At 33.5% G+C, this 19,156-nt stretch overlaps 1 pseudogene; it reads left to right on the forward strand.

The window, feature by feature from the left end:
- The first annotated feature begins 16,483 nt into the window (after positions 1–16,483).
- Positions 16,484–18,424, forward strand: LOC127561523 (GTP-binding protein 4-like; annotated as a pseudogene).
- The last annotated feature ends 732 nt before the right edge of the window (positions 18,425–19,156 follow it).

Here is a 19,156-nt window from a genome sequence, read left to right on the forward strand (position 1 = left end):
AGAATGACGCTATAGAAAGCAGGCTTAAGCTGATAGAAGTACAAGGGCTACTTATAACTTGGGAACAGAGAGCTAGACTTCTGAGTACATTAAAACACACCTACCCTTGGCTCTTAGAGGAAGAGCAAATCTCTCCAGATAATTGGATATTAATTGGGCAACAGCTCTCAAAATATTACAACAAAAAAGGCCCTCATTCAATTTCCATCGAGGCATTCTATGTATACAATACAATACAGTTGGCTTTAAAAAATCCTATGAGTTTTAGAAGAAAAAAAAAAGAGCTCTAGGAATAGCCAGGTGAGGAAGCCTGAGATAAAGGAGGAAGACAATGAACAGATTATTGACCATATTCCCACAGGGCATGGAGATTTAAATGAGGCTCAAGAGTGTGGTGACTTTTCACCCCAGGAGGCAGCTTCAGCCCATTACACTGGTCCTTTAGTGTTGTAGCTTCCAGGTTCTGTGTAATCCTGGTTGTAACTCCTGAGAAATGAATTGCTTCTTTTTGGTCACTTGTAATATTTTTTTCCTTAACCCAATAGTTCTGAAATTTGGTGATTGTGTTCTTTGTAGTTTTTTTTGGGAGAGGGGTAGATGGGTGGGTGGGAGGATCACTGAGGTCATCAGTGGATTCTTTCAATGTCTGTGTTGCCCTCTGGTTTCAGGACATCAGGGCAGTTTTCCTTGATAATTTTTAAGAAGATGCTATCCAGGTTCTCCCTTTGATTATGGCTATCAGGTAGTCCAGTGATTCCAAAGTCTTTCCTGGATCTGTGTTCCAGATTTTTTTCCATGAAGTATTTTGCAATTTTATTTATTTTTTCTTTTGAATTTGTTTGATGAATTCTTGCACTTGTCCCATTCTAACTTTTAAGGTGTTATTTTCCTCAATTAATTGTATCCCCTTTTCCATTTGGCCAAAGCTGCTTTTTAAATAGCTTTCTAAACTGTTGACTCTGTTTATAATTCTCTTGTATCATTCTAATTTCTTTCCCCAATCTTTTCTCTACCTCTCTTACATAATCATTTAAAAACTCTTACATTATTTTTTTGGGGGGGCTTAAAATAACTTTCCATTTACTTTGGGATTTTGCCCATATATGTCTTCTTCTGAGTTTGTGTCTTGGTCTTGCCTGTCACTGTAATAACTTTCTATAAGTTGTTTCCCATCTTGAAGAAGGAGGAGGGAGAGGAGAGACGTAAAAATAAAACTCAAAATCTTATAAAATTTGAAAAAAAATACTATTAAAATAAAACAAAAGATAAAGAGAAGACCCCCCCCCCCCAAAGAAAGGAAATTGTAAATCAATAGCTAGTTATTTCTCTGAATCTTAAAGATGTTCACAATTCATAAATTTCATATTATTTAGGGACAATCCCATTGCTGGTGTCAGTGACATGTAATAAAGAGGATTAACTGTTTGGGATATTTAGAACTTTTGGGCAGAAAAAAATCACTCAATTAATTTTGAATTTATTAGAAAAAAACTCATTTTATTTTTAAAAACTATTTTGCCCTTAATATTTCCCAATTACATGTAAATAAAGTTTTCAGCATTCGTTTTTTACAATATTTTAGTCCAGATTTTTCTCCCTCCCTTCCTTTTCTTTCCCTTTCCCAAGAAAGCAAGCCATCTGATATAGGCTATACATGTTCAATCATATTAATCATATTTCCATCTTAGCCTTTTAATCAAAACAAAAGAGGAAAATTACAAGGGAGAAACCAAATAAAAAAAGTGAAAATAGTATACTTTGAACTGCATTCAGACTCTAGTAACTAGATGAAATTAAAACAAACAAAACCAGCAAAAGCAAATCAAAACAAAACAAAAAAAACAAATCCGCAACTCAAACCAAAAAACAAACAAACAAACAAAAAAGCCCCAAATCATTCAACTGAATCCAAGGCTTTAAAAAACTGATTTTATTTAAGATAAGCAAAACATAAGAAGCTTCCTTTAGATTTGCCTGAATACATGTGCACACATTTTAATCTTTGTACCTAAGGATTACATTTGTCAAGGAGACTTTCCCCTCATTCCTAATCTATAGACATATCTATATGTCTTTGCTTAATTGCTTAACTTCAATATTTACTCTTTCCAGGGATGTTTAGAAAAATATTACCAATGCTTCAGGCTTATTTTGAGCCAGTGAATTTATGTGAATGCCAAATTGACAGTAAGAAATGAATTTATTGACAAGATGGCTTAAGGTAAATGAGCATTCATAGTGATATCCTTATATTGAGGCTGCAAAAAAATGGTGGAGGAGGAAATGAACTGAACTAGTCATTTGGTGCTCAATAAATATTGTTAACTGACCTTATGAAATGACAGTGTTTTCCTCTTAAAGAATGAACCATAAAATGAGAGGACATTTAGATTCTAGTTTAGTAAGAAAGAAAATGCACTTTAATGACAATATTTTTTTCACTTGTAACTTACATCAAAACTCTACATTTCTCATACTAATGAGTCAATTAGAAAAAAAAGACAGCTACATAATATTCAACGAATTATAAGAATTAAGAGAAGAAACTAGTATAGCTTTGTCATTAAGTAGAAAGAAATAAAATTAAGATAGAGTCAATTTGGGATGCTATAATTTGGGCAAAATACATTTAAACATTAGTACAGTTATAGAACCCAATGAAAGATGAGAGAGCATAAATCTAATTTAGTGATTATTTTTTACATAATTAAAACCTTTGACAGCATCTAATATTTGAAAATCTACAGACCATATCCTGGATCAGACCTTCCCTTAGGCAAATTGAAATTACTAGACATTGGGCAGCAATTTCAAAATAAAAATGTAATTACAAGAGTTGGAATCTTTTTGTCTGAAACATGAGGGAACCAGTTTCCAGAATGGGGTATTCTTTACAGGAAAATTACAGGTTATCTCTTTTTAAATCTTAGAAAAATGAATAAATAAACATTTAGTGTCTGTCCATTCTGAGCAAGACACCATAAGTCCTTTACAAATATTCTCTCATTTAATCCTCAGAACTCTCAGAGCTAAGTTCTATTACAATTTCCATCTTACAGATGAAGAAACTCAGGCAGACAAAGGTTAAGCAACTTGTCCCAGATCACACAGGCACTAAGTGTCTGAGGATTGATTTCAATTGGTCTTCCTGACTTCAAATCCAGTGATCTATTCATTGTGCTACCTAATGCTTCAGGAAAAGATAACTATCAAAGCCTGCAGTTTAGAAGGAAGATCGTGTTGTATAATAGATAAAAGACTGATTGATTTTGTAATCAGGAAGACCTGGGTTCAAGTCCTGTTTCTGACACATATAGGCTGTGTGTGACTCTAGGAGGATCACTTAATTTCTTAGTGACCTATGCAGTTCTTTAAGAGTACAAGTTGCCTAAAAAGCATTGCTTTGTTTTGGTAGCGTTCCCTATGCTTATCTGAATGCTGAGCCCTATGCTGATCACAGGACTGGATCAAAAAGGAAATTATAAAATGTCATTTGTTTAAACCAAAGAGCACCTATTCAAGGACTCTTGATCTTCCCCTTATCTTTCATCAGTTACCATTTTGGACTTAATGAAACATTGTTACCTCATCTTAAATTTTTTAAACTATGAATTTGGCATCCCTAGCCCTGAGTAGAAGAAATAATTCTTTAATAATATGAAATTTCCTTGATCTCCAACCTTCTGGATATTCTCATGCTGGGGGAATTTCTAGTATACATTTCTATGAAACCTCCACAGAATATCTACCAAACACACTGGAGGCATTCCTATGCTTCCTTTTATATCTCAGAAGGTAGCTAAATAGCACTTAAGACTATACATCTATTTTCTCTCATTCCTGCAAAATGGCTGATGTCCATACAATTCTTATATGTTAGTCATTGTTGGTGATATGCCATAACCTACTTGCCAAAGATAGGGATAAATAATATAGTGTATTCCTACATAGTACATGACTGTATATGGGATTTTCTTGGCAAAGATACTGGAGTTGTTTTTCTATTTTTTAAGCTCATTTTATAAGGTTAGAACTAAATAATTAGAGTAATATAAATTGTGTGTAAAACAAATATAATTAAAAATGAAAATTTTACCTAACTGATCTATTCATTCAATGTTATATCAGTTAAATTACTAAAATTTATCTTAATGGATTATAAAAAGTAACAGAAAAGATCATTTGGAGAAATAAAATGTCAGAAATTTCAAAGAAAACAGAGAGGAAAAGATGTAAAGGATATAGATTCAATAGTAACAGACTTTAAACTATATTATAAAATGAGAAGTACAAAATTGATAATCATGCTTATTTTAAATTATCATTTTCTTGTACAAAAGGAAGGAATGAAGTAAACAGAGAGTTTGTGCTAAGTGCTTTGCTTATCTTATTTCCTCATAAACATCTAAAGATATAGATGTTATCATTTTCCCCATTTTACAGTTGAGAAAAATGGAGGCAAATAGAAGATAAGTGATTTGCTCAGGGTCACACACCTAGTAAGTGTAGTGTTCTGATTGGTTTTCTGTTTGGAGTAGCCTTTGTTTCAGTAGAGTAACCACCATGAGAATGGCCAGGGGTTAAGTCCAAATTCTTTATTATCTCTTTCAAAATCTAGTTTCCTTGCCTGGGGCCTGGGCCAGCTTTCTTGGAGGTCTTTCATAGTCTTGGTTTCAGTAGGGAAGCTAAGGAGGAGAGCCTGCCACCAAGGTGGTGTGAGATGGAATGAATGAATCTCTCTGAGTCCCAGGACTTGTGCTCCAGCCTCCAGCCAACACAAAAGTGGATGATGGAATGAATGTGTCTGACACCCACCCTGGCTGAGTTTGTTCCAGTTTATATACTCTATTATAATTAGGTCATTTACAGCATACTGAGTATAAACAAAACATTATATCACTAGAGAACCATTATTTGTGGTATGATTAATCACTCATACTAAACTAGAGAACTATTAATCACCATGCTAAACTAGATAACAATTGTCTCATCAATTCCACTGAGCTGGCACCTTGTAAGAATCCTTGTTTCAAGCACAGAGTTCTGGCCCATAACAAGTAAGTGTCTAAGATGGGGACTGAATTTAGATCTTCCTGACTCCAGCCCATAAAAATATGTCCATTGCACCACCTAACATTTCTACATTGATATGTTAGATTTAGACCTCGAAGGGACCATTAGTATTTTTCTAGACTAGTGATCTCATTTTTCAGATACTGAAATTGAAATTTAAAAAACAAAAAAGAAGAAATTGCTTTCTAGGTCCCCACATGAAGTGTATAGTGGAGTGCATTTTGAATCCTGGTCTTCTAACTCACCTTTTCAGTATTCTTTCTATCATACTCTTGTTGCCTCTATACAAACTAATTGCTTATCTTCAGTAAGGGGATTTGTTAAGTGGTTTATTGCATTCAACAAATGTGTTTAAGCAAGTAATAAGGGTTTCAAAATTTACTGGCATTCCAAGATGCATTCTTTCTCAGCCTTGTGAATGATTTGGACTTCTATGGTCTCTGAAACAGAATGGGGACCTGATTCACACCTGGGAGTGTTAATAAAATACCTATACAACTTTTGAGAAAGAAACTGAAAGGAAAGAGCAAGGAGATTGGGCCCCTTAACAATCATAGGATTTAGGGGGATGAAATTGAAAGGATTGGTGCCTGCAGGCAAGAAGCAAAAAGAGAAACTGATCTGAGTTGTGGAACACAAGGAAAAGATTGAATAGGAGCCATCTGACTATATAAAGCATCTCAGTTCAGAGAATTTGGGCTGAAGGGACAAGTTTTATTCATCTCTAAAAGGATTGGGAAATGTTTGAAAAAGTGTTCTTTCCCCAAGTCTTTCCAGTAATAGACACTAAAAGATTTACTTGCTTCTTTTACCTTAGTATTTTCTATATGCTGATTTTGCCTCAGATATAGAGCAGCTAGGATAAACAGGAGAAAAACAAAATTTCAAGTTAGAACAAAGAGCCAAATCCTTCTTTTGATGTTGTGAATTTTCCCATTAATGAAATCTGAGCTATTGTAATTGCACTGCCAATGTGTCATTTGCTAGAAAAACAAAACAATACAGAAAGGGATAACTTGGACCTTAGAGCCTCCTGAACTCCATTCATCACTTTCTTGCCTTTTAAGCCTCCATTTTAGCAGCCTAATCTTCTCAACTCTCCTTCCCTTTTTTGGCAACCCTTTATGTATTATTTCTTGTATTGGAATGAAATCTCCTTGAGGGTATAATCTACTTTTTTTCACTTTTTTTTTTGAATTCCCAATGCTTAGCATGATGTCTGACACATTATAAATGCTAAATAAATGCTTTCTCTCTGTCTCTCTGACTCTCAAAAATATCCCCAAAGCCTATGGAGACTGAATGCAGAACAAAACATAGTATTTTCACAGTTTCTTGGTTTCTGTTTATTTGCTTACTTTTTTTCTTTGTTGTTTTTCTTTGTTTGATCTGATTTTTTGGTACAACATGACAAATATGGAAATATGAGAACAGACATATTAATCTACATTAGGTTGCTTTCTCTCTTGGTAGGGGAGGGTAAGGGAAGGAGAAAAAATTGGAACATAAAGTTTTGCAAAAATGAATGTTGAAAACTATCTTTATATGTATTTAGAAAAATAAAATACTATTGAAAATAAAAAAAAGGAACTATTCTTTGTAAAAACTAATTGATATTTGTAGAGGGCCAAGAAGTAAAAGTCCATTTCAGGTTTTGAAACTTATAGTAACTTGGCTCACCAATTTCCCTTCCAATAAACAATAGTAGAGACAGACTTGTTAAATACATTGATAAAGATCCATGAAGCAAAATGTAAATTTGGCTATATAATAGATCAAAGACATACCTTTGATTTTAGAACAGGAAAAGCAGTCCACAATGGAGACCAAAGGCATTTGGGAGAAATGTACTGTATTAGTATGATAATTTTGCTCTGATATGTATCACAACTATTTACAATTTCTGTCAAAGTGGCCAAATCCAGGTCTAACTATTTGCATCGCAGTGTTTATTATGTATTGGTTCTATAAGCACTGGAATCATATATATATTTGACTTTCTGATTAATAAATCTGAAGACTGCATAAAAAAAAATATCCCCAAAGCTATATTTGTACCTACAATCTCATGCAGAAGACAAAAAAGCATCACAATAAGAGAGAGAGAGAAGAACCAAAAGAACACCCACTTCAGATCATGATGTATTCCCCTCTGGGCTATGTGGGTGCCTGAGATCACTGAAAGAGCAAAAGGCTCCCCCTTAAAACAAGAAAAGAGAAGAAAAAAAATGAGCATCTAAGATTTAGGTCAAGGAAGCTAACTACTCCAACCATGACCCAACAATTAACACTTGGGGATGTCTTTCAGTTACATTGAATGTAGCTTTCTCTGAGTTTTGTCTCTGCATTTCTGTTTTATCTCTACCTCCCTCTCTCTTATTATTCTTAGGCTAAAAGTGAATTTGTTATTGAAGTTATGGGTGGCTAATTATACCTTAAGTTTTCTGCATGAGGAAAGAAGCTCACTTTGACCTTGATAGGCTTCCCAAAGAAGGGGAATTGAGAAATGTATCTACCTTCTGCAGTGCTACATACCTGTATTATGTATACACACAGCATGTGTGAAGCGACTGGAGATTCAGAGACAAAAGCAAACAAACAAACAAACAAAACCCAGACTGAAACAATTCTTACCTTCAAGTAGCTTACATTTTACTAGTATTGGAAGACCACAAGTAACATACTTCCTAAGAAATTTCCTAGGCATTTAACTCTGACTAAATAACTTAAAAGTTCTCAACCTCATTTTTGACATCTCAAAAATAAAACTTGTAAAGTTATAGTGAGAATCAGATGTGATGACATGTAAAATGTTTTGCAAACATTAAGATTTTCTATATTATAATAATTATTATTCCTGGGGGATAAAACATGTAGATATATAATATACACAAAATAAACATAATAGTTTTTTTGGTGGGGGGTGGGAGTTGGGAGACTAACAACTGAGTAGCTTTCCCCCAAAAAACTTCCAAACTGACAATTCTGAAGCCAAAGAACTTTTCCAAACTTCACTCTTAAAATTTGTTAATGTTGGGAATTCAACGTTCGGTGTAGTAGCTTTCAACCTGTTTAGCTTGGATTTGCATCAATTTGATAGTTATTTCAAAATGTGTGATAACTTGCTGGGCAAGTTTTGTTCTAGGTAATGGATATTTTTAATCCAAATTTTTAAGATTTTTACATCGAATAAAATGAGATAGTATATGTAAAGTGTTTTGCAAATCTTAAAATACTATGCAAATATTAACTATTAATATCTTTATTGAGACAAAACTGTCTTATTTTTATTTGTAATAATAATGGTAAAGATAATGATAACAATAAGAATAAAAATAATAGTAACTCTTGTTGATCAAAACTTTTCAGGTTTAAAAAGTGCTTCCTCTTCTGCAACTTCCTTTATTAGATAATGTAAATATTTTCATTTTATGCACTGAGAGAGAAAGTCAGTAATTTGTCTAAAACACACAACTAGTGACTAAAAGAGTAAAGATTCATAGCATCCAATGTGAGAAAATGCCTCAGAATCTCTGTACTCCATCTAATACTTGAATGAAAAGCCTTCTACAGCATTCTACATAAGAATTCATATGATTTCTGCTTGAAGATCTTCAATGATGAGGAATTTATTATTTATTCAAGATGTCCATTCTAGATTTGTAATACCCTACTTAAAAGTATGTTTTTTCTCCTGAGGTCTTGGGGGACTTAGGTGATATAATGGATAGGATGCTGGGTCTGGAGTCAGTCATCTTCCTGAGTTCAAATCTGGTTTTAAAAACCTTCTAGCTATGAGTCTGGGCAAGTGATTTAGCCTTTTTAACCTCAATTCCCTCATCTGTAAAATGAATTGGAATAGGAAACAGCAAAATGTCCCACTATCTTTACCAAAAAAACCCCAAATAGGATTACAAAGAGTTGGCCATAAAAGAAATGGTTGAACAATAACAACAGTCTGAGATCTGTCTTTTGTCAGTGTTTATTCAAGGCACCTAGGTCTGGTCTCTGAGTCAAGACAAAATAATTGAATATACACAGTAGTGCTCCAAATGTGATCCCTCTAAGTCTTCTTTTGGTGAAATAAATCTAGTTCCTTCCTCTATCTTGATAAGACATGAATTTCCATTCCGTCTTTAACTTGTTTAGATATCTCTGGTTGTGATATAGATTGTCAAGGTCCTTCCAAACTAGTGGTATCTAGAAGAGAACATAATACTCCTGATGCTCCTTTTGAATATCTGGAACTATATGTACCATAGAGATCTTAAATTCAATATGTTAAAAAATGAACTCATTATCCTTCTCCCTCTTTCCACACTTCTCTATTATTGTTGAAGGCACCACTATATTCCAAGTCACTTAGGCTTACAATTTATATTTTATCCTGGACTTCTCAGTCACCTTAGCCTTTCCTTTTCCCCCATCTCCAGTCATTTGCTAAATCCCATTGGTTCTTCCCTTACAATTTGTTCCATATATTATGAAGGTGGTGAGATAGCTGGGTTATACAGTGGCTAGTGTTGAATTTTGAGATCTCTTTTAGCTTTGTAACTTTGAGCAAGTCATTTAAACTTTGTGTGCTTCATTTTCTTCTTCTATAAAATGGATATATGACTTACAGGGTTATTGTGAGGTTCAAATAAGGTAGTATTTTTAAAGTGTTTATCACAGTTCTTGGCACAGTGTAGGAGCTAAGTAAATGTTAGTTTGTTACTGTTATTAGGAATAATACAACTTTTGTTGTTGTTGTATGCTTCTTTTCTCTACTAAATATTGCCAACATCCTGGTGAAAAACATTGCTTTCTACTTGGATAGTTGCAATAGACTTATTGGTCCCTTGCCTCAAATTGCTCCTGCTATAGTCTGTTCTTTGCTTAGAGAGCAATGGGATTTTCTAAAAGTGCAAGTCTGATTCTATCACACCCTGCTCCCATTCAATGAATTCCAATAACTCCCTATTACCACTAGGATCAAATATCTATATTTGATTTTCAGTTCTTTCATAGTTTTTCAATTTTTTTCCCCATTCTTTCATATTTTTCTTCCTACCATGTTCTGAAGTCGTGACAAATGTTCTTTTCTATACTTATTTTTCCCACTGGGCTTCTCTGATTTTCTTCAAATTCCAGCTCAAATTCTACTGGTTGCTCAGGGAGGAGTTTGCTGTAGAGTAAATATGCCAATGTGTTAATAAAAGTTTAAGAACCATTTTGCTTTGTAGATGACTTTCAGAGCAGACACTATAGACATATACTTGTAGCAAATGCTTCCTGGGTTTCTTTCTTTGTAGTTATCCCAACTCATTCATGTATCTACATCTGCAAGAGTGTATTTTTCCCCATGAATTTATTATACTGATGAAATGAGCTCTGCAGATCTGATTCCAGAAGTTTCCTGGTGACTGGAAACCCTTGGAAGCCTGCTTCCAACCTGTTTCCAACCTGCATTTTTCAGATCAAAGGCACATTGGCAACCTTATTGGGAAGAGTGAAGGGAATACTCAGGCATCAAAGACATTTCAAATGTTTTGAAAGCACAATTACACCATTCATCTGTTTCCCTTTTAGAACCCAATATAAAGCCTGCCAAAGTTCACATTACCTCTTGGATGGGGTGTTAAAATGTAATCTCAGCTGAAATAAATGGAAGGCCCTCATTAGATGCTGCAAATTAGCATCAGGGAAATTAGTTTCTTTTTAATCTTCTACATAAGGAGTCAATTTCTCTATATTGGAATAAGAAACTTTGCATATTGATTATTCATCTTGATGACTGAATTTGAACATTTATACAGGACAAATGGTGTTCTCTAAAAAGCAGGCACATGGTAAATACCTAACTCCCTAATTCCCTTTAATAGCTTACTACTACAGAATGACAAATACTTCATGGCATAATTAATGCTATGTGTCATATCCTGAAAAACATTTCTCCCTACCTTGCTTAAGTCTCACGTTTTAAAAATTCCACTGAATGGCATAAGCCCTAATTATAGGCCTAAAACTTTGCAAGAAGCTGCCTCTTGTCCATACCACACTAACACCTTTACCATAAACACTAGGAGTATAACTATAAATACGAGGAGTATAACTATTCTTATTTTGTGGGTCCTATTCATTTTCGATGTTATTTCCTCGGTAGATAAGTCTTAGATTCCATCACCAATTTCTAGGGATAGCTTTGTCCCCACCATCCCAACTTATTCCCACTCTCTTTTATTTTATTACCTTTCCTCTGTGCAAGGGTAATTAATACCTCCCTACTGTTCACTAAATTAATTTGCAATCTTAAATTTACTGTTACTCATATTTTATCTAAACTATATATGTTCAGCCAGTTTATCCATTCAAGCTAATCCAACTTAATCTTTTAATCAAACTATACCTTTTCTAAATTCTAATCTGTTTAAAACTATAAACAAAAAAGCAATACTTTTTTTTTTCTGAGGCAATTGGGGTTAAGTGACTTGCCCAAGGTAGGAAGTGTTACGTATCTGAGGTCAGATTTGAACTCAGGAGCTCCTGACTTCAGAGCTGGTCCTCTCTTCACTGTGCCACCTAGCTGCCCCCAAAGCAATAATTTTTACGTTGAATTAAATAAATATGGGCCAAAATAGGCAGAAAAAGAGAAGTCAAATGAAGATTGAGTATGATTAGAATCAAGGTTATGGAATCAGGAATTGAAAACAATGGGGAAAGAAATTAAAAGATCACAGAAAGCAGGATGGTTCAGGCTTCCATAAAAAAATATAATAAAAGTTGAAAGGCAAATTACTGGCAGAGAAGAGACTGCCTAAATGAAGCCTAGGATAAAGGTCAAGGGATATGATTTCTTATGCTGAACCTGTAACTTATATGCTGTTTGGACCTTTTCAAGTCTCATCACTGTGGCTCCATTTCCTCACATATAAAATAAAGAGGCTGAACTGGATTATCTTTAAAATCATAGTATCATAGACATAGATCTATATGGGAACTTAGAGGCCATGTGATATAAACCCTTGATGTTATAGATGGAAAATCCAAGACTCAGAGATGTTAATTTACTTGCCCATGATCACACAGTTGCATAGCCAACTCTGAAATAAGTAACTATGAAAGGGAAGACTTAGTCAGACTTCAACAACTCAAAAGTCTAATTTGGAGAACAGAACTGGGTAGCATCATATAATCATAGAATTAGAGTTAGAACAAACTTGAGAATTCATTTTGGCTAACCCCCTAATTTTACAAATGGGAAAATTGAAGCCAAGATAATTTAATTAATTCACTCAAAGTTATGCAAATAGGAAATATCTTAGATTTGTTTTGGATCAAGTCTTTTGACACTGAAGTCAGTTTTTTCCCCCTGCCATAACATGTAGAATACAGTTTCTTAATTGGATATAGAAAAAAAATTTTCTGAACAATGTTTCAATAAAATACCATTCTTACTTGTTTAGAGGCATTGTTGAACAGAGGAAGTAACAGTTATTTAACTTGGGCAAGAGAAGATTTACGGGAAAGCACATAGGATCACAGATTTAGAGCAATTAAAGGGAACTTAAATTGCCAAGAGACAACTTTACATTTCATGTAAGGAAACATCCAGCAATTATAAATATCCTGAAATAGATGCCTTGGAAGACAATGAACTCTTCATGTGACCATGTCATTCTTTTATCTGTTAAAATTCAGTGGCTCTTACCCTTAGGATTACATTTATGAGTTATTCTTTAAAGTCCTTAATTATTTTAGGTTCATTATTTTATTACTTCCCTTCACATACTTATTGCTCTATCAAAAAATTGCTATTCCTCACATACAAAATACCATCCTCTGCCTCTATCATTTTGCACAGACTTTACCTCATGTCTAGAATGTACTCTTTCTTTACCTCTGCCTTTTAGAATGTCTAGGATCCTTCCATCTTCAATATGTTGTTTTTTCCTGCTATTGTAGTTCCTAGTGTCTGATGCTTCCAAGTTACTTGTATTTATTTTGAATATATTTTCATGTAAACATTTAATATAAGGTCCTTGTATGCATAGACTATTTTTTATCTTTGTATTCCTAACACTTAACATGGCTAGTAATTGTTTACTTGACTAATATTGAATTTAAATGAAAGTTAGATCATCTCAAATCATTCCTTCTTCATGACTTTCTCAGTCTTTAACTTCATTTTCTTCCTTTTCCAATCTTAGTGGTTAGCTATTTCAACTCTACATCTGAATCTCTAACTCCCTTTTCCAGTCTTAACTCATCATTTGCCAAACTTTATTCTCTAATCTTATGAGATGTGGAATTCAGTGCTTATAGAAAATCTCAAAATTGTATTTACCAAATTCATTTTAAATTCATGTTGTCCATTCTCAATTAGGCCAGAACTTCATTAAGTCAATCCTTATTTTTTCCATCTTTTATTGATTCTCTCAGAAGTTATTTCAAACCTATTTATATTTCAAGCCTTTTATACATTTTATTCTATCCCAAAACTGATGATTTTGCCTCTTATTTTATTGAAAAGATTGAGATCATTCAACACAATTTTGTTCTATTTTCCTTGTCTAAAAAAATCATGTGATGTTATTCACCCATCCACACACTGCTTTCCTCATCTTTGAAAATGAAGTAGCCCTTCTTGGCAAGGCCAATGCATCTATCTAAAATATAAAAGTCTATATCTATATAAAAGTCAGATTCCATTCCCTGCCAACTTCTTTATCAGATTACATCCTCAAACTTCCCTTTCTGAATTTCTAACCTCTCTTTCTATGCTTATTTCTTCTCTGCAGCATTCAAGCATGCCTATTTATCTCTCCACTTTTACTAAACCTTGACATTTCCTAAAAAAAACATCTTTCTATATCTTTTTAGTCAAACTCCACGAATGAGATATTTATATAAACATATATATATATATATATATATATTTCAAGGTCCAAGTTCTGTTTCATCAATACCTATTAAATATTTCAAATTGGTTATTATATAGGCTATCTCAGACTCAACATGATTAATAATCTGACTTTCTCTTTAAATCATTCCTTCTTTCAAACTATTCAGTTTCTGTCAAAGGTTCAACCATCCTTCTACTTTTCCAGTTTCATCCTCAATTTCTTACCCTCCCCACAAAGACACACAGATATACACACACACACACACATACATATATATGTATATACACAGACACACATGCAAATAGCTGCTAAATTTTGCCAATTCTACTTCTGCATCATCTCTCTTACCCAATCTTTCTTTTCTTTCTACTCACGTAGCCACTAGTAATATTTTTATAGCCTCTAGACTATTCATAATTGCTAATGTTTTTCTCTGTAATAATCAATCAAATCATGTGATTCCCTTAATCAATTCCACTGCCTTCCTATAGCTTTTAGTATCAAATATAAAGTCTCCTAGCTCTAAAATATAAAAAGAAGACTGGATATCTATTATGATTATTAAGAAGAGAAACATTAGACTGGATAGCATGGACTATATTTGTTAACTCAAGAAAGGTCTGTGTGAACTAGCTAAATTGGAGAAGCCTTCTTGGACAAGGTCAGGCTTAAATTAAATCTTAAAGAATGGATAGGATTAAAATAACTTCAGGGAAAAGATGGCATTCGAGGATGGGAAGAATAATGCAATTTCTTGAGCTTTCATATGAAATTGAAGTCAAAAAACATTTGAATTCCATTTTACTTTAGTTGTGTGACTCTAGGCAAGTCACTTAAGCTTCAGGTTATAACTTCTATCCATAAACTGAGGACATTGGACATCATAATTTCCAAAAAGTTCCTTCTTGTTATAAATCTGTAATTCTATAAACTTGTCCCAACTCCTGTCTTCTCAGCAGGGGAGGTTGTTTAATTAGAAATTACCTTTCTCATTTTTCCTTAGTTCAATCCATCCTTCATTTTAAAGTGATTTTCCTGGTAGTGTTACTTCTCCTATGTAATAAGTCCCACTGACTCCTTCTCCCCTTCAAAATACCCTTTTTGGTGTTCCAGTCTCTTTATAACCACCTTCCCCCCTTTACAATCTTCTAACACTCCACTATATACTCATTTATCTAGTGATACTAGGTTACTTGTTGTTCCTAGAACAAGAGACTCCATTTCTTGGCTCCAGACATTTTGACTTAGCTGTGTCTCATGCCTGGAATGCTTTGTCTCCTCATTTCTGCCTTCTGGTTTCCTGGCTTCTTCTACATCTTAAGTAAAATCCCATTTCCCATCTTGTCTTAATATTAGTGTCTTTCTCCTGTTACTCATTTCCTATTTGTTCACTATAGTTTTTTTTTGGGGGGGTACATATTTGTTTACTAGTTGTCTCTCTGATTAGATTGTGTGTTTCTTGGGGGAAGAAACACACTTTTTTTTTTGCTGCTTTTTGTATCTTTTGCCTCTTTGTGTATCCTCAGTCCTTAGCAAAATAGATGCTTAATAAATGTTTATGGTTCCCCAATTGATAAATTGTCAGTTTTCAGATGAGGAAATTAAAACTACCCGTAGTTATATGAAAAATACTTTAAATTATTATTGATTAGAAAGAGGAAAATTACAATAATATTGAAGCATCACATTACACCTATCAGATTGGCTAAGATGACAAAAGAAAATGATAAATTTTGGAGTGGAAAACTGGGAAACTAATTCACTCTATGTGGAGTTGTGAACTGATCCAACCATTCTGAAGCACAATTTGCAACTATTTCCAAAGGGCTATAAATCTATGTATGCCCAAACTCTGGTATTGATCCAGCAATACCACTTAGAAGGTCTGTATCACAGAAGGACCATAAAAAGGGAAAATAATTCACATCTATAAAAATATTTATAGCAGGTCTTTTTATGATGGCAAAGAATTGGAATTTGAGGGGGTGTCTACCAATTGAAGAATGACTAAACAAGTTGTTCCATATTAATGTTATACAATAATACTATGCTATAAGAAATGAGCGGTGGATTTCAGAAAAACCTGGAAAGACTTACATGAATTGATGCTGGGTGAAGACAGCAGAACCAGGAATACATTGTACATGGTAACAACAACATTGTGTGATAACCAACTATGATAGATATAGCTATTCTCAACAATATAATTTCAGTAGACTTGTTATGGAACATGCTATTCATGTACAGAGAAAGAACTATGTATACTGAATGCAAATTGAAGCATGCTATCTTCACTTTTTTCCTCATGGATTTCCTCCATATTTTAAGTTTTTCTTTCATATAATTAATATGAAAATATGTTTAACATGTTTGTACATGTATTACTTATATAAGATTGTTTGCTGTCTTGGGGGAAGGTAGAGGAAAGAGAAGGAGGGAAAAAAATTTGAACTCAAAATCTTATGAAAATGAATGTTGAGTTCAGATCTACTTCCAGGTCCTCAGGCTACAATCCAGTTGATAAAATGGTGTTGTACAATTTCAATAAGATCATAGTAGTCCTTACAGTCAATGACTTTATAGACCTGACATTACCAAAGACTCAACAAAAATTTCCAACAGTCATTCATAAACATTACCAAATTCACCACATTAGACATTTTTACATGAACAAAGTTAAATATACTCATGGCAGATTCACCCAGATTTTGACCAACTTCCCCAAATTAGATGATAGCCATCCATTTTATGCTGAATTGATGAATGTTCTTTATGACAAGGACAAATTAATCTTGCTAAAAATCTAGTGGACAAAGTTGCTAAAGATTATGTTCAGCTTATGAAATATGGGGATTCTTTATACTGCTGCAATCAGCTCAAATGTACAGTCCTGAGCTGTATGTGTATAATTATCAATAGACAGAAATAGAGCCTGGACTATCTGGAACAAGTGCATCAGCATTTATCTTGTCTGCCAACTATTGACTCAAATTCCCAAACTCTGCCTCTATGTAGATATGCAAATGTTGGAAAATCCAGTTTCATTAATAAAGTGACAAGAGCATATGTGGATGTGTAGTTTTATGCCTTTACAACCAAATCTTTGTTTGTAGGGCACATGGATTATAAATATTTGCTTTGGCAGGTGGTCAACTCTTCAGGGATTCTGATTCACCCTCTGAAAGATAGGAACACCATTGAAAAAGAGGGTATAATAGCATTGGCCCATCTTCATGCTGCTGTGTTGTATGTCATGGATGTGTCTGAACAATGAAGTCATAGTCCGGAAGAACAACTGAAACTCCTTAACAATATTAAGCTAATTTTTGTTAATAAGCTTCTTATAATTATGACAAATAAATGTGATGTAAAGAGGACATCTGAACTTCCAGAGGATGACCAGAAAATATTTGTAGATTTGGAAGCTTAAAGACTTCTTGTTATAAAGAAAAATATCCTGTTGAAAAAGATATTTTAAAGTTAAAACAGAGGCTTGTGATAGATTTTTGGCTCATCTAGTTGAAAGCAAAATGAAAGTGAATAATGTGCTGAACAGATTGCATTTATCATTACCTAGCAAAAGAGATGATAAGGAGAGACCATCATTCATTACTGAAAGTATGATAGCATGCAAGAAGAGAAGGGAATCTGAGGCAATCAAAAAGAAGAAAGAATGAGATCTTAAGCTGGAAGTGGGAGATGATTACATTTTGGATCTTCAGAAATATTGGGATCTAATGAATTCATTTGAAAAATATGATAAAATACCAGAAATTTGGAAATGCCATATCATAGCTGATTATATTGATTAAAACATCATAGAGAAATTGAAAGAGTTAGAGGAGGAAGAACTAAGGCAAGCTACTTGAGAATATGACAGTGAATCAGAAATTGAAGATGAAAAAATGATGGAAGTCTATCGATTGGAAAAATGATAGAAATCTATTGATTCATGAGAAAAAGAGATTGAAAATTCTGTAATCTAAAAAAGAAAGATACATCAGGAACCAAAATATTTTGAAGTGCTAAAAAGTTTCAAAAGAAAACTTTGGAGAATGGGATGTGCAGCCTGAGTATTAACATGGATGATAAAGATGATAGTCACCATGCCAACCAGGCAATAAGATCTTTAAGTGTTATAAAGAAATGTAAACATGAAGAGTCTGTTCCTCCCACTTCTAAAAGCCAAAAAGACACATTTGCTCACATTCACCTTGTGATGTCTGTGACCTGTAAGATGCCAAGATGGTAAGGAAAGTTAAAACCATTTTCAGTAGAAGATGAATCATTTGGGGAGAAAAAATGCTGATAGACATGTGTTTGATATGAAATCTAAACATTTATTATCCAGCAAGAGGAAATCTGATACAAAAGACAAGATAAAAAAGATTCTGTTGAATTTAAGCCCCTATGCTGATTTGTCTGTTTTCTTATTAAGTGTGCCCATCTTAGAGCTAGGGTATTAGTTTGGATATTGAGAAGAAACTCAAGCAGCTATGCTAATAGGCTGAATAAACAATATCATAACTATGATAGTTACCTTACTATTTCTTTGGAATAATGCATCTGCAGACCTTTCAGTATTCTGTTGATTTTTCAACAGACAAACATCCTAACTTTTTGCTCTGAAGATCCTATACTAATGTTTCTCTTTGAAGTTAAACATCCCTAGGGATCTCGTGGATTCAATAATATTGCACAAGATGTATAACCATGGTAATTTTAGATAAATGGACATGCATATAATCATAAGGAAAGTACTTAGGAAGGGATTTGATTAAAATGTCAGAACTCTGTGACTCAGAGTCACTATCACTATCAGTTTTGCAATTTTCCTTCTATACAGGTAATCTACTAAATATAACCATTAATGCAAAATAAATTTTTTCATAAGAATAATTGGTTTTCATAAAAAGTTTGTTTTAAATAATCAAATATAGTTATATCAGCAAAGAAGAAACCAAGTGGTTTATTTACATTTTTAAAACAAACAGAATTTTGGTTGATCTTCAATAAAGCTTGAGGTTTTTTTTTTTTTTAACATCTAAAAAGATGAATGTTGAAAACTATCTTTACATGTAATTGGAAAAATAAAATAATATAAATTTAAAAAAATAAATGCTTATTGACTGAGGCACTATACTTTATAGGGAGAATTGAGATTATGCAAGGAAAGTATTTTGATTCTCTTCCCCCAA

The sequence above is a fragment of the Antechinus flavipes genome, chromosome 4 (genome assembly GCF_016432865.1).
Source record: "Antechinus flavipes isolate AdamAnt ecotype Samford, QLD, Australia chromosome 4, AdamAnt_v2, whole genome shotgun sequence".
NCBI classification, from domain to species: domain Eukaryota; kingdom Metazoa; phylum Chordata; class Mammalia; order Dasyuromorphia; family Dasyuridae; genus Antechinus; species Antechinus flavipes.